Source organism: Sesamum indicum, linkage group LG7, assembly GCF_026168435.1.
Source record: "Sesamum indicum cultivar Baizhima isolate 11 linkage group LG7, ASM2616843v1, whole genome shotgun sequence".
NCBI classification, from domain to species: domain Eukaryota; kingdom Viridiplantae; phylum Streptophyta; class Magnoliopsida; order Lamiales; family Pedaliaceae; genus Sesamum; species Sesamum indicum.
The window spans coordinates 8,683,557-8,695,356 of record NC_142663.1 but is presented as its reverse complement, the minus strand read 5'-3'; the positions used below and the strand labels follow the sequence as shown (position 1 = coordinate 8,695,356).

The window sequence follows — 11,800 nt, the reverse complement described above, 5'->3', positions numbered from 1 at the left end:
AAACTTACCAGTCTTCTCCATTATTATATATTTTTGTAGCATACAATTTCATATATAATATCAAGGGTATACGATCCACAGACTAATTACAATGTCAATACTTTTAATTGCAATAAAAACATTGCATTATATATGAAAAATTGTGCATTATAGAAGTTCCAAGAACCATACCTACTTTACTAATAAAATAGATAAATGCACATAAAAAAATTGAAGGATGGTCAAATACATGTCGAAAATAAGAAAAGATCGACTAATCTTACTATATGTTGAATTCTACGTAATGAATAGCTCATAATTCAATTTGGTGAGTTTGGTTAAATTAAAAAGATATTATTACCACATTCATTTAATTTTTAGTTTGAAAAAAAATAAGAAAAAAAGTGATTGTTCAGTTAGGGCCAGCCCATCTAGCTTTGGTGAGCCAATGGAGCACCGACACGTTATTCTTCCACTACAAAGAGCGGGAGGCTTTCGCTGCTCTGTGAAGCCAGCCTGACGCAGTGCCCTCCACTTTAAGAGCCACGAAGCCCATACCTTCGCCTGGACCACATGGCCCAAACTCCTAGCTTGGAACCGGCATGCCAGCATCTAGCAACCAGTGGCCCAACTAGTTGAGTAAGCTCAATGTTTAACCACTTTGATATCCACGCTTGGGTTATAAGCTCACGCAACCGAGCTCGACATTTAGTTTTGCTTGTTGATTTCCTTATTAATAAATTGCAGAAATAGTTTTCGAACAATGTGGGATGGAATTGATTACCTTCATTCACCATTTTTAATTGGAAGCCGATGGGTAATCACTTATTCTTCTAAACTTGTAATTTAAATAAACGTTATTTGAATTCGTCATTTTTGGAACATCAACTCTTTGACTGCATTTTTCTTGATTGACACATGCATAAATTTGTTGGAAATTCATTTTTCAAGCATGAAGTTTCGAGCATAAAACATATAACAATGTATATTTCATTTGATATATTATGTTTTTCCATTAGGTAGCTAATACAAGATATATGTATATACATATATACAATTTTCTTATTCCTCCCCACTTAAATCTACCACAATTGTATATAAAGCTTTGCTTGCTTTATCAAGCTTAAAAATTATTAATTTTAGCAAGACCATATATTATTCCGAGAAAATAAAAAATGTAAAAAACATAGATTATCCATTTCCAAACACCCATATTAATATGAGATGTAGGTAGTACTTCATCTAATGAAGTTGATGGATAATTGTTCATCTTGTTGCATTGAAATATAGGAACTTTACCCTCGTAAAATCTTATTGTGGTGTGAAACTTTTCTATATAAATATACAAGATTTTATCAAATGTATATTGACAAAAAATGAATTATGTTCATAGTACCACAACATCGGCGAAAAATATTTTAGGAATCATCTAATGTATAGACATTTTTCTTGAATCAAAAAGTTAGTGATAGTAATGGCCTCGGGAACATCCTCCTAACCTATTGACTGCATTTTGAAATTTAGATACGAACAACATGTACGTGCACGAGTTATTTACATATGGTTGTATGTTTCTTATCTTATTGCTTTCTAAACGGTATAGAATGAGGTAGTGAAATCGTCCCTCCTTTATAATCCTTGTTATTACGTGATATTACCCATGACCTACTGCTAGGCATAATGACACTAAAGGTGCTTCATTAATATTCTAGAGGTGGCTCCGCATATGTAGAACTTTCTCCCACATAGTTCTTAAATCTGAATGGCGATTAGAGCTTAGACCATTCGACATGCCCCAGGTTAGTGCGCCCGGGATTATGCGAGTATCTTCTCTATACCTACGTAGAATGCATTTTAAAATTCAATTAATGGCCGACTTGCCGAAAAGGAATTTTCAATCGACGGACACGAGTTCTCAGCCTGAACTTATATGTCATTTATTTCATCAATTTATGATTCATGAGTGGTATTACAATTTTGATTCAAATTATTAACTAATGCTTGGTAGCAGATTTTGTTTGACTTATTTATGTTGAAAATATTTTTGGAAAAGGATTATAAAGAAAGTAATTTAGATTTCAAAATTTTACTCAATCATTTTTTCAATATTAATTAATGAATTTAACTTTTAATATTCGGATTTCAATATAATCAATTAAAATATTAGAGGAAATTAAAATTTTTAATTTACAACTCTATTATCTGCATTACCTATTAAAGATACTTAATTATGTGACTGTCCAGAAAAAGTAAATTATGCTAATTGACTATTCAAAAGAGTATTAGCGATCAACAAAAAAAAATATAAATTTGAAGTTGCCTTCTTCACCTAATATTATGTTAAACAAAAGAATTATGTAATTAGGCTTTAATATTTAGTTAGGAGAAATCGTGATCAAACACGTGATAGCGTAAACTTACCAGTCTTCTCCATTATTATATATTTTTGTACCATACAATTTCATATATAATATCAAGGGTATACGATCCACAGACTAATTACAATGTCAATACTTTTAATTGCAATAAAAATATTGCATTATATATGAAAAATTGTGCATTATAGAGGTTCCAAGAACCATACCTACTTCACTAATAAAATAGATAAATGCATATAAAAAAATTGAAGGATGGTCAAATACATGTCGAAAATAAGAAAAGATCGACTAATCTCACTGTATGTTGAATTCTACGTAATGAATAGCTCATAATTCGATTTGGTGAGTTTGGTTAAATTAAAAAAGCATTATTACCACATTCATTTAATTTTTAGTTTGAAAAAAAATAAGAAAAAAAGTGATTGTTCAGTTAGGGCCAGCCCATCTAGCTTTGGTGAGCCAATGGAGCACCGACACGTTATCCTTCCACTACAAAGAGCGGGAGGTTTTCGCTGCTCTGTGAAGCCAGCCTGACGCAGTGCCCTCCACTTTAAGAGCCACGAAGCCCATACCTTCGCCTGGACCACATTGCCCAAACTCCTAGCTTGGAACGGGCATGCCAGCATCTAGCAACCAGTGTGGCCCAACTAGTTGAGTAAGCTCAATTTTCAACCACTTTGATATCCCCGCTTGGGTTATAAGCTCACGCAACCGAGCTCGACATATAGTTTTGCTTGTTGATTTCCTTATTAATAAATTGCAGAAATAGTTTTCGAACAATGTGGGATGGAATTGATTACCTTCATTCACCATTTTTAATTGGAAGCCGATGGGAAATCACTTATTCTTCTAAACTTGTAATTTAAGTAAACCTTATTCGAATTCGTCATTTTTGGAACATCAACTCTTTGACTGTATTTTTATTGATTGACACATGCATAAATTTGTTGGAAATTCATTTTTCAAGCATGAAGTTTCGAGCATAAAACATATAACAATGTATATTTCATTTGATATATTATGTTTTTCCAATCGGTAGCTAATACAAGATATATGTATATACATATATACAATTTTCTTATTCCTCCACACTTAAATCTACCACCATTGTATATAAAGCTTTGCGTGCTTTATCAAGCTTAATAATTATTAATTTTAGCAAGACCATATATTATTCCGAGAAAATCAAAAAATGTAAAAAACATAGATTATCCATTTCCAAACACCCATATAAATATGAGATGTAGGTAGTACATCATCTAATGAAGTAGATGGATAATTGTTCATCTTGTTGCATTGAAATACAGGAACTTTACCCTCGTAAAATCTTATTGTGGTGTGAAACTTTTCTATATAAATATACAAGATTTTATCAAATGTATATTGACAAAAAATGAATTATGTTCATAGTACCACAACATCGGCGAAAAATATTTTAGGAATCATCTAATGTATAGACATTTTTCTTGAATAAAAAAGTTAGTGATAGTAATGGCCTCGGGAACATCCTCCTAACCTATTGACTGCATTTTGAAACTTAGATACGAACAACATGTACGTGCACGAGTTATTTACATATGGTTGTATGTTTCTTATCTTATTGCTTTCTAAACGGTATAGAATGAGGTAGTGAAATCGTCCCTCCTTTATAATCCTTGTTATTACGTGATATTACCCATGACCGACTGCTAGGCATAATGACACTAAAGGTGCTTCATTAATATTCTAGAGGTGGCTCCGCATATGTAGAACTTTCTCCCACATAGTTCTGAAATCTGCTTGGCGATTAGAGCTTAGACCATTCGACATGCCCCAGGTTAGTGAGCCCGGGATTATGCGAGTATCTTCTCTATACCCACGTAGAATGTATTTTAAAATTCGATTAATGGCCAACTTGCCGAAAAGGAATTTTCAATCGACGGACACGAGTTCTCAGCATGAACTTATATGTCATTTATTTCATCAATTTATGATTCATGAGTGGTATTACAATTTTGATTCAAATTATTAACTAATGCTTGGTAGCATATTTTGTTTGACTTATTTATGTTGAAAATATTTTTGGAAAAGGATTATAAAGAAAGTGATTTAGATTTCAAAATTTTACTCAATCTTTTTTTCAATATTAATTAATGAATTTTTAACTTTTAATATTGGGATTTCAATATATCAATTAAAATATTAGAGGAAATTAAAAATTTTAATTTACAACTCTATTATCTGCATTACCTATTAAAGATACTTAATTATGTGACTGTTCAGAAAAAGTAAATTATGTTAATTGACTATTCAAAAGAGTATTAGCGATCAACAAAAAAAAAATGTAAATTTGAAGTTGCCTTCTTCACCTAATATTATGTTAAACAAAAGAATTATGTAATTAGGCTTTAATATTTAGTTAGGAGAAATCGTGATCAAACACGTGATAGCGTAAACTTACCAGTCTTCTCCATTATTATATATTTTTGTAGCATACAATTTCATATATAATATCAAGGGTATACAATCTACAGACTAATTACAATGTCAATACTTTTAATTGCAATAAAAACATTGCATTATATATGAAAAATTGTGCATTATAGAAGTTCCAAGAACCATACCTACTTTACTAATAAAATAGATAAATGCACATAAAAAAATTGAAGGATGGTCAAATACATGTCGAAAATAAGAAAAGATCGACTAATCTCACTGTATGTTGAATTCTACGTAATGAATAGCTCATAATTCGATTTGGTGAGTTTGGTTAAATTAAAAAAAACATTATTACCACATTCATTTAATTTTTAGTTTGAAAAAAAATAAGAAAAAAAGTGATTGTTCAATTAGGGCCAGCCCATCTAGCTTTGGTGAGCCAATGGAGCACCGACACGTTATCCTTCCACTACAAAGAGCGGGAGGTTTTCGCTGCTCTGTGAAGCCAGCCTGACGCAGTGCCCTCCACTTTAAGAGCCACGAAGCCCATACCTTCGCCTGGACCACATGGCCCAAACTCCTAGGTTGGAACGGGCATGCCAGTATCTAGCAACCAGTGGCCCAACTAGTTGAGTAAGCTCAATGTTCAACCACTTTGATATCCCCGCTTGGGTTATAAGCTCACGCAACCGAGCTCGACATATAGTTTTGCTTGTTGATTTCCTTATTAATAAATTGCAGAAATAGTTTTCGAACAATGTGGGATGGAATTGATTACCTTCATTCACCATTTTTAATTGGAAGCCGATGGGAAATCACTTATTCTTCTAAACTTGTAATTTAAGTAAACCTTATTTGAATTCGTCATTTTTGGAACATCAACTCTTTGACTGTATTTTTATTGATTGACACATGCATAAATTTGTTGGAAATTCATTTTTCAAGCATGAAGTTTCGAGCATAAAACATATAACAATGTATATTTCATTTGATATATTATGTTTTTCCAATCGGTAACTAATACAAGATATATGTATATACATATATACAATTTTCTTATTCCTCCACACTTAAATCTACCACCATTGTATATAAAGCTTTGCGTGCTTTATCAAGCTTAATAATTATTAATTTTAGCAAGACCATATATTATTCCGAGAAAATCAAAAAATGTAAAAAACATAGATTATCCATTTCCAAACACCCATATAAATATGAGATGTAGGTAGTACATCATCTAATGAAGTTGATGGATAATTGTTCATCTTGTTGCATTGAAATACAGGAACTTTACCCTCGTAAAATCTTATTGTGGTGTGAAACTTTTCTATATAAATATACAAGATTTTATCAAATGTATATTGACAAAAAATGAATTATGTTCATAGTACCACAACATCGGCGAAAAATATTTTAGGAATCATCTAATGTATAGACATTTTTCTTGAATAAAAAAGTTAGTGATAGTAATGGCCTCGGGAACATCCTCCTAACCTATTGACTGCATTTTGAAACTTAGATACGAGCAACATGTACGTGCACGAGTTATTTACATATGGTTGTATGTTTCTTATCTTATTGCTTTCTAAACGGTATAGAATGAGGTAGTGAAATCGTCCCTCCTTTATAATCCTTGTTATTACGTGATATTACCCATGACCGACTGCTAGGCATAATGACACTAAAGGTGCTTCATTAATATTCTAGAGGTGGCTCCGCATATGTAGAACTTTCTCCCACATAGTTCTGAAATCTGCTTGGCGATTAGAGCTTAGACCATTCGACATGCCCCAGGTTAGTGAGCCCGGGATTATGCGAGTATCTTCTCTATACCCACGTTGAATGTATTTTAAAATTCGATTAATGGCCAACTTGCCGAAAAGGAATTTTCAATCGCCGGACACGAGTTCTCAGCCTGAACTTATATGTCATTTATTTCATCAATTTATGATTCATGAGTGGTATTACAATTTTGATTCAAATTATTAACTAATGCTTGGTAGCATATTTTGTTTGACTTGTTTATGTTGAAAATATTTTTGGAAAAGGATTATAAAGAAAGTAATTTAGATTTCAAAATTTTACTCAATCTTTTTTTCAATATTAATTAATGAATTTTTAACTTTTAAATATTGGGATTTCAATATATCAATTAAAATATTAGAGGAAATTAAAAATTTTAATTTACAACTCTATTATCTGCATTACCTATTAAAGATACTTAATTATGTGACTGTCCAGAAAAAGTAAATTATGTTAATTGACTATTCAAAAGAGTATTAGCGATCAACAAAAAAAAAATGTAAATTTGAAGTTGCCTTCTTCACCTAATATTATGTTAAACAAAAGAATTATGTAATTAGGCTTTAATATTTAGTTAGGAGAAATTGTGATCAAACACGTGATAGCGTAAACTTACCAGTCTTCTCCATTATTATATATTTTTGTAGCATACAATTTCATATATAATATCAAGGGTATACAATCCACAGACTAATTACAATGTCAATACTTTTAATTGCAATAAAAACATTGCATTATATATGAAAAATTGTGCATTATAGAGGTTCCAAGAACCATACCTACTTCACTAATAAAATAGATAAATGCATATAAAAAATTGAAGGATGGTCAAATACATGTCGAAAATAAGAAAAGATCGACTAATCTCACTGTATGTTGAATTCTACGTAATGAATAGCTCATAATTCTATTTGGTGAGTTTGGTTAAATTAAAAAAGCATTATTACCACATTCATTTAATTTTTAGTTTGAAAAAAAATAAGAAAAAAAGTGATTGTTCAGTTGGGAACAGCCCATCTAGCTTTGGTGAGCCAATGGAGCACCGACACGTTATCCTTCCACTACAAAGAGCGGGAGGTTTTCGCTGCTCTGTGAAGCCAGCCTGACGCAGTGCCCTCCACTTTAAGAGCCACGAAGCTCATACCTTCGCCTGGACCACATGGCCCAAACTCCTAGCTTGGAACGGGCATGCCGTCACCTAGCAACCAGTGACCCAACTAGTTGAGTAAGCTCAATGTTCAACCACTTTGATATCCCCGCTTGGGTTATAAGCTCACGCAACCGAGCTCGACATATAGTTTTGCTTGTTGATTTCCTTATTAATAAATTGCAGAAATAGTTTTCGAACAATGTGGGATGGAATTGATTACCTTCATTCACCATTTTTAATTGGAAGCCGATGGGAAATCACTTATTCTTCTAAACTTGTAATTTAAGTAAACCTTATTTGAATTCGTCATTTTTGGAACATCAACTCTTTGACTGTATTTTTATTGATTGACACATGCATAAATTTGTTGGAAATTCATTTTTCAAGCATGAAGTTTCGAGCATAAAACATATAACAATGTATATTTCATTTGATATATTATGTTTTTCCATTCGGTAGCTAATACAAGATATATGTATATACATATATACAATTTTCTTATTCCTCCCCACTTAAATCTACCACCATTGTATATAAAGCTTTGCGTGCTTTATCAAGCTTAATAATTATTAATTTTAGCAAGACCATATATTATTCCGAGAAAATCAAAAAATGTAAAAAACATAGATTATCCATTTCCAAACACCCATATTAATATGAGATGTAGGTAGTACATCATCTAATGAAGTTGATGGATAATTGTTCATCTTGTTGCATTGAAATACAGGAACTTTACCCTCGTAAAATCTTATTGTGGTGTGAAACTTTTCTATATAAATATACAAGATTTTATCAAATGTATATTGACAAAAAATGAATTATGTTCATAGTACCACAACATCGGCGAAAAATATTTTAGGAATCATCTAATGTATAGACATTTTTCTTGAATAAAAAAGTTAGTGATAGTAATGGCCTCGGGAACATCCTCCTAACCTATTGACTGCATTTTGAAACTTAGATACGAACAACATGTACGTGCACGAGTTATTTACATATGGTTGTATGTTTCTTATCTTATTGCTTTCTAAACGGTATAGAATGAGGTAGTGAAATCGTCCCTCCTTTATAATCCTTGTTATTACGTGATATTACCCATGACCGACTGCTAGGCATAATGACACTAAAGGTGCTTCATTAATATTCTAGAGGTGGCTCCGCATATGTAGAACTTTCTCCCACATAGTTCTGAAATCTGCTTGGCGATTAGAGCTTAGACCATTCGACATGCCCCAGGTTAGTGAGCCCGGGATTATGCGAGTATCTTCTCTATACCCACGTAGAATGTATTTTAAAATTCGATTAATGGCCAACTTGCCGAAAAGGAATTTTCAATCGCCGGACACGAGTTCTCAGCCTGAACTTATATGTCATTTATTTCATCAATTTATGATTCATGAGTGGTATTACAATTTTGATTCAAATTATTAACTAATGCTTGGTAGCATATTTTGTTTGACTTGTTTATGTTGAAAATATTTTTGGAAAAGGATTATAAAGAAAGTAATTTAGATTTCAAAATTTTACTCAATCTTTTTTTCAATATTAATTAATGAATTTTTAACTTTTAATATTGGGATTTCAATATATCAATTAAAATATTAGAGGAAATTAAAAATTTTAATTTACAACTCTATTATCTGCATTACCTATTAAAGATACTTAATTATGTGACTGTCCAGAAAAAGTAAATTATGTTAATTGACTATTGAAAAGAGTATTAGCGATCAACAAAAAAAAAATGTAAATTTGAAGTTGCCTTCTTCACCTAATATTATGTTAAACAAAAGAATTATGTAATTAGACTTTAATATTTAGTTAGGAGAAATCGTGATCAAACACGTGATAGCGTAAACTTACCAGTCTTCTCCATTATTATATATTTTTGTACCATACAATTTCATATATAATATCAAGGGTATACGATCCACAGACTAATTACAATGTCAATACTTTTAATTGCAATAAAAACATTGCATTATATATGAAAAATTGTGCATTATAGAGGTTCCAAGAACCATACCTACTTCACTAATAAAATAGATAAATGCATATAAAAAATTGAAGGATGGTCAAATACATGTCGAAAATAAGAAAAGATCGACTAATCTCACTGTATGTTGAATTCTACGTAATGAATAGCTCATAATTCTATTTGGTGAGTTTGGTTAAATTAAAAAAGCATTATTACCACATTCATTTAATTTTTAGTTTGAAAAAAAATAAGAAAAAAAGTGATTGTTCAGTTGGGAACAGCCCATCTAGCTTTGGTGAGCCAATGGAGCACCGACACGTTATCCTTCCACTACAAAGAGCGGGAGGTTTTCGCTGCTCTGTGAAGCCAGCCTGACGCAGTGCCCTCCACTTTAAGAGCCACGAAGCTCATACCTTCGCCTGGACCACATGGCCCAAACTCCTAGCTTGGAACGGGCATGCCGTCACCTAGCAACCAGTGACCCAACTAGTTGAGTAAGCTCAATGTTCAACCACTTTGATATCCCCGCTTGGGTTATAAGCTCACGCAACCGAGCTCGACATATAGTTTTGCTTGTTGATTTCCTTATTAATAAATTGCAGAAATAGTTTTCGGACAATGTGGGATGGAATTGATTACCTTCATTCACCATTTTTAATTGGAAGCCGATGGGAAATCACTTATTCTTCTAAACTTGTAATTTAAGTAAACGTTATTTGAATTCGTTATTTTTGGAACATCAACTCTTTGACTGTATTTTTCTTGATTGACACATGCATAAATTTGTTCGAAATTCATTTTTCAAGCATGAAGTTTCGAGCATAAAACATATAACAATGTATATTTCATTTGATATATTATGCTTTTCCATTCGGTAGCTAATACAAGATATATGTATATACATATATACAATTTTCTTATTCCTCCCCACTTAAATCTACCACCATTGTATATAAAGTTTTGCGTGCTTTATCAAGCTTAAAAATTATTAATTTTAGCAAGACCATATATTATTCCGAGAAAATAAAAAAATGTAAAAAACATAGATTATCCATTTCCAAACACCCATATTAATATGAGATGTAGGTAGTACTTCATCTAATGAAGTAGATGGATAATTGTTCATCTTGTTGTATTGAAATATAGGAACTTTACCCTCGTAAAATCTTATTGTGGTGTGAAACTTTTCTATATAATATACAAGATTTTATCAAATGTATATTGACAAAAAATGAATTATGTTCATAGTACCACAACATCGGCGAAAAATATTTTAGGAATCGTCTAATGTATAGACATTTTTCTTGAATCAAAAAGTTAGTGATAGTAATGGCCTCGGGAACATCCTCCTAACCTATTGACTGCATTTTGAAACTTAGATACGAGCAACATGTACGTGCACGAGTTATTTACATATGGTTGTATGTTTCTTATCTTATTGCTTTCTAAACGGTATAGAATGAGGTAGTGAAATCGTCCCTCCGTTATAATCCTTGTTATTACGTGATATTACCCATGACCGACTGCTAGGCATAATGACACTAAAGGTGCTTCATTAATATTCTAGAGGTGGCTCCGCATATGTAGAACTTTCTCCCACATAGTTCTGAAATCTGCTTGGCGATTAGAGCTTAGACCATTCGACATGCCCAGGTTAGTGAGCCCGGGATTATGCGAGTATCTTCTCTATACCCACGTTGAATGTATTTTAAAATTCGATTAATGGCCAACTTGCCGAAAAGGAATTTTCAATCGCCGGACACGAGTTCTCAGCCTGAACTTATATGTCATTTATTTCATCAATTTATCATTCATGAGTGGTATTACAATTTTGATTCAAATTATTAACTAATGCTTGGTAGCATATTTTGTTTGACTTGTTTATGTTGAAAATATTTTTGGAAAAGGATTATAAAGAAAGTAATTTAGATTTCAAAATTTTACTCAATCTTTTTTTCAATATTAATTAATGAATTTTTAACTTTTAATATTGGGATTTCAATATATCAATTAAAATATTAGAGGAAATTAAAAATTTTAATTTACAACTCTATTATCTGCATTACCTATTAAAGATACTTAATTATGTGACTGTCC

General features: G+C 31.8%; 5 non-coding genes across 5 annotated transcripts; all 5 read right to left on the bottom strand.

The window, feature by feature from the left end:
- Positions 1-379: 379 nt before the first annotated feature.
- On the bottom strand, positions 380-685 carry LOC148787553 (signal recognition particle RNA). The gene has a single exon (XR_016066578.1).
- Positions 686-2,771: 2,086 nt separating this feature from the next.
- LOC148787552 (signal recognition particle RNA) lies at positions 2,772-3,079 on the bottom strand. Its single transcript, XR_016066572.1, has one exon.
- A 2,090-nt stretch (positions 3,080-5,169) lies between these two features.
- LOC148787551 (signal recognition particle RNA) lies at positions 5,170-5,475 on the bottom strand. Its single transcript, XR_016066553.1, has one exon.
- Positions 5,476-7,564: 2,089 nt separating this feature from the next.
- LOC148787550 (signal recognition particle RNA) lies at positions 7,565-7,870 on the bottom strand. Its single transcript, XR_016066569.1, has one exon.
- A 2,088-nt stretch (positions 7,871-9,958) lies between these two features.
- On the bottom strand, positions 9,959-10,264 carry LOC148787549 (signal recognition particle RNA). The gene has a single exon (XR_016066568.1).
- Positions 10,265-11,800: the final 1,536 nt, after the last annotated feature.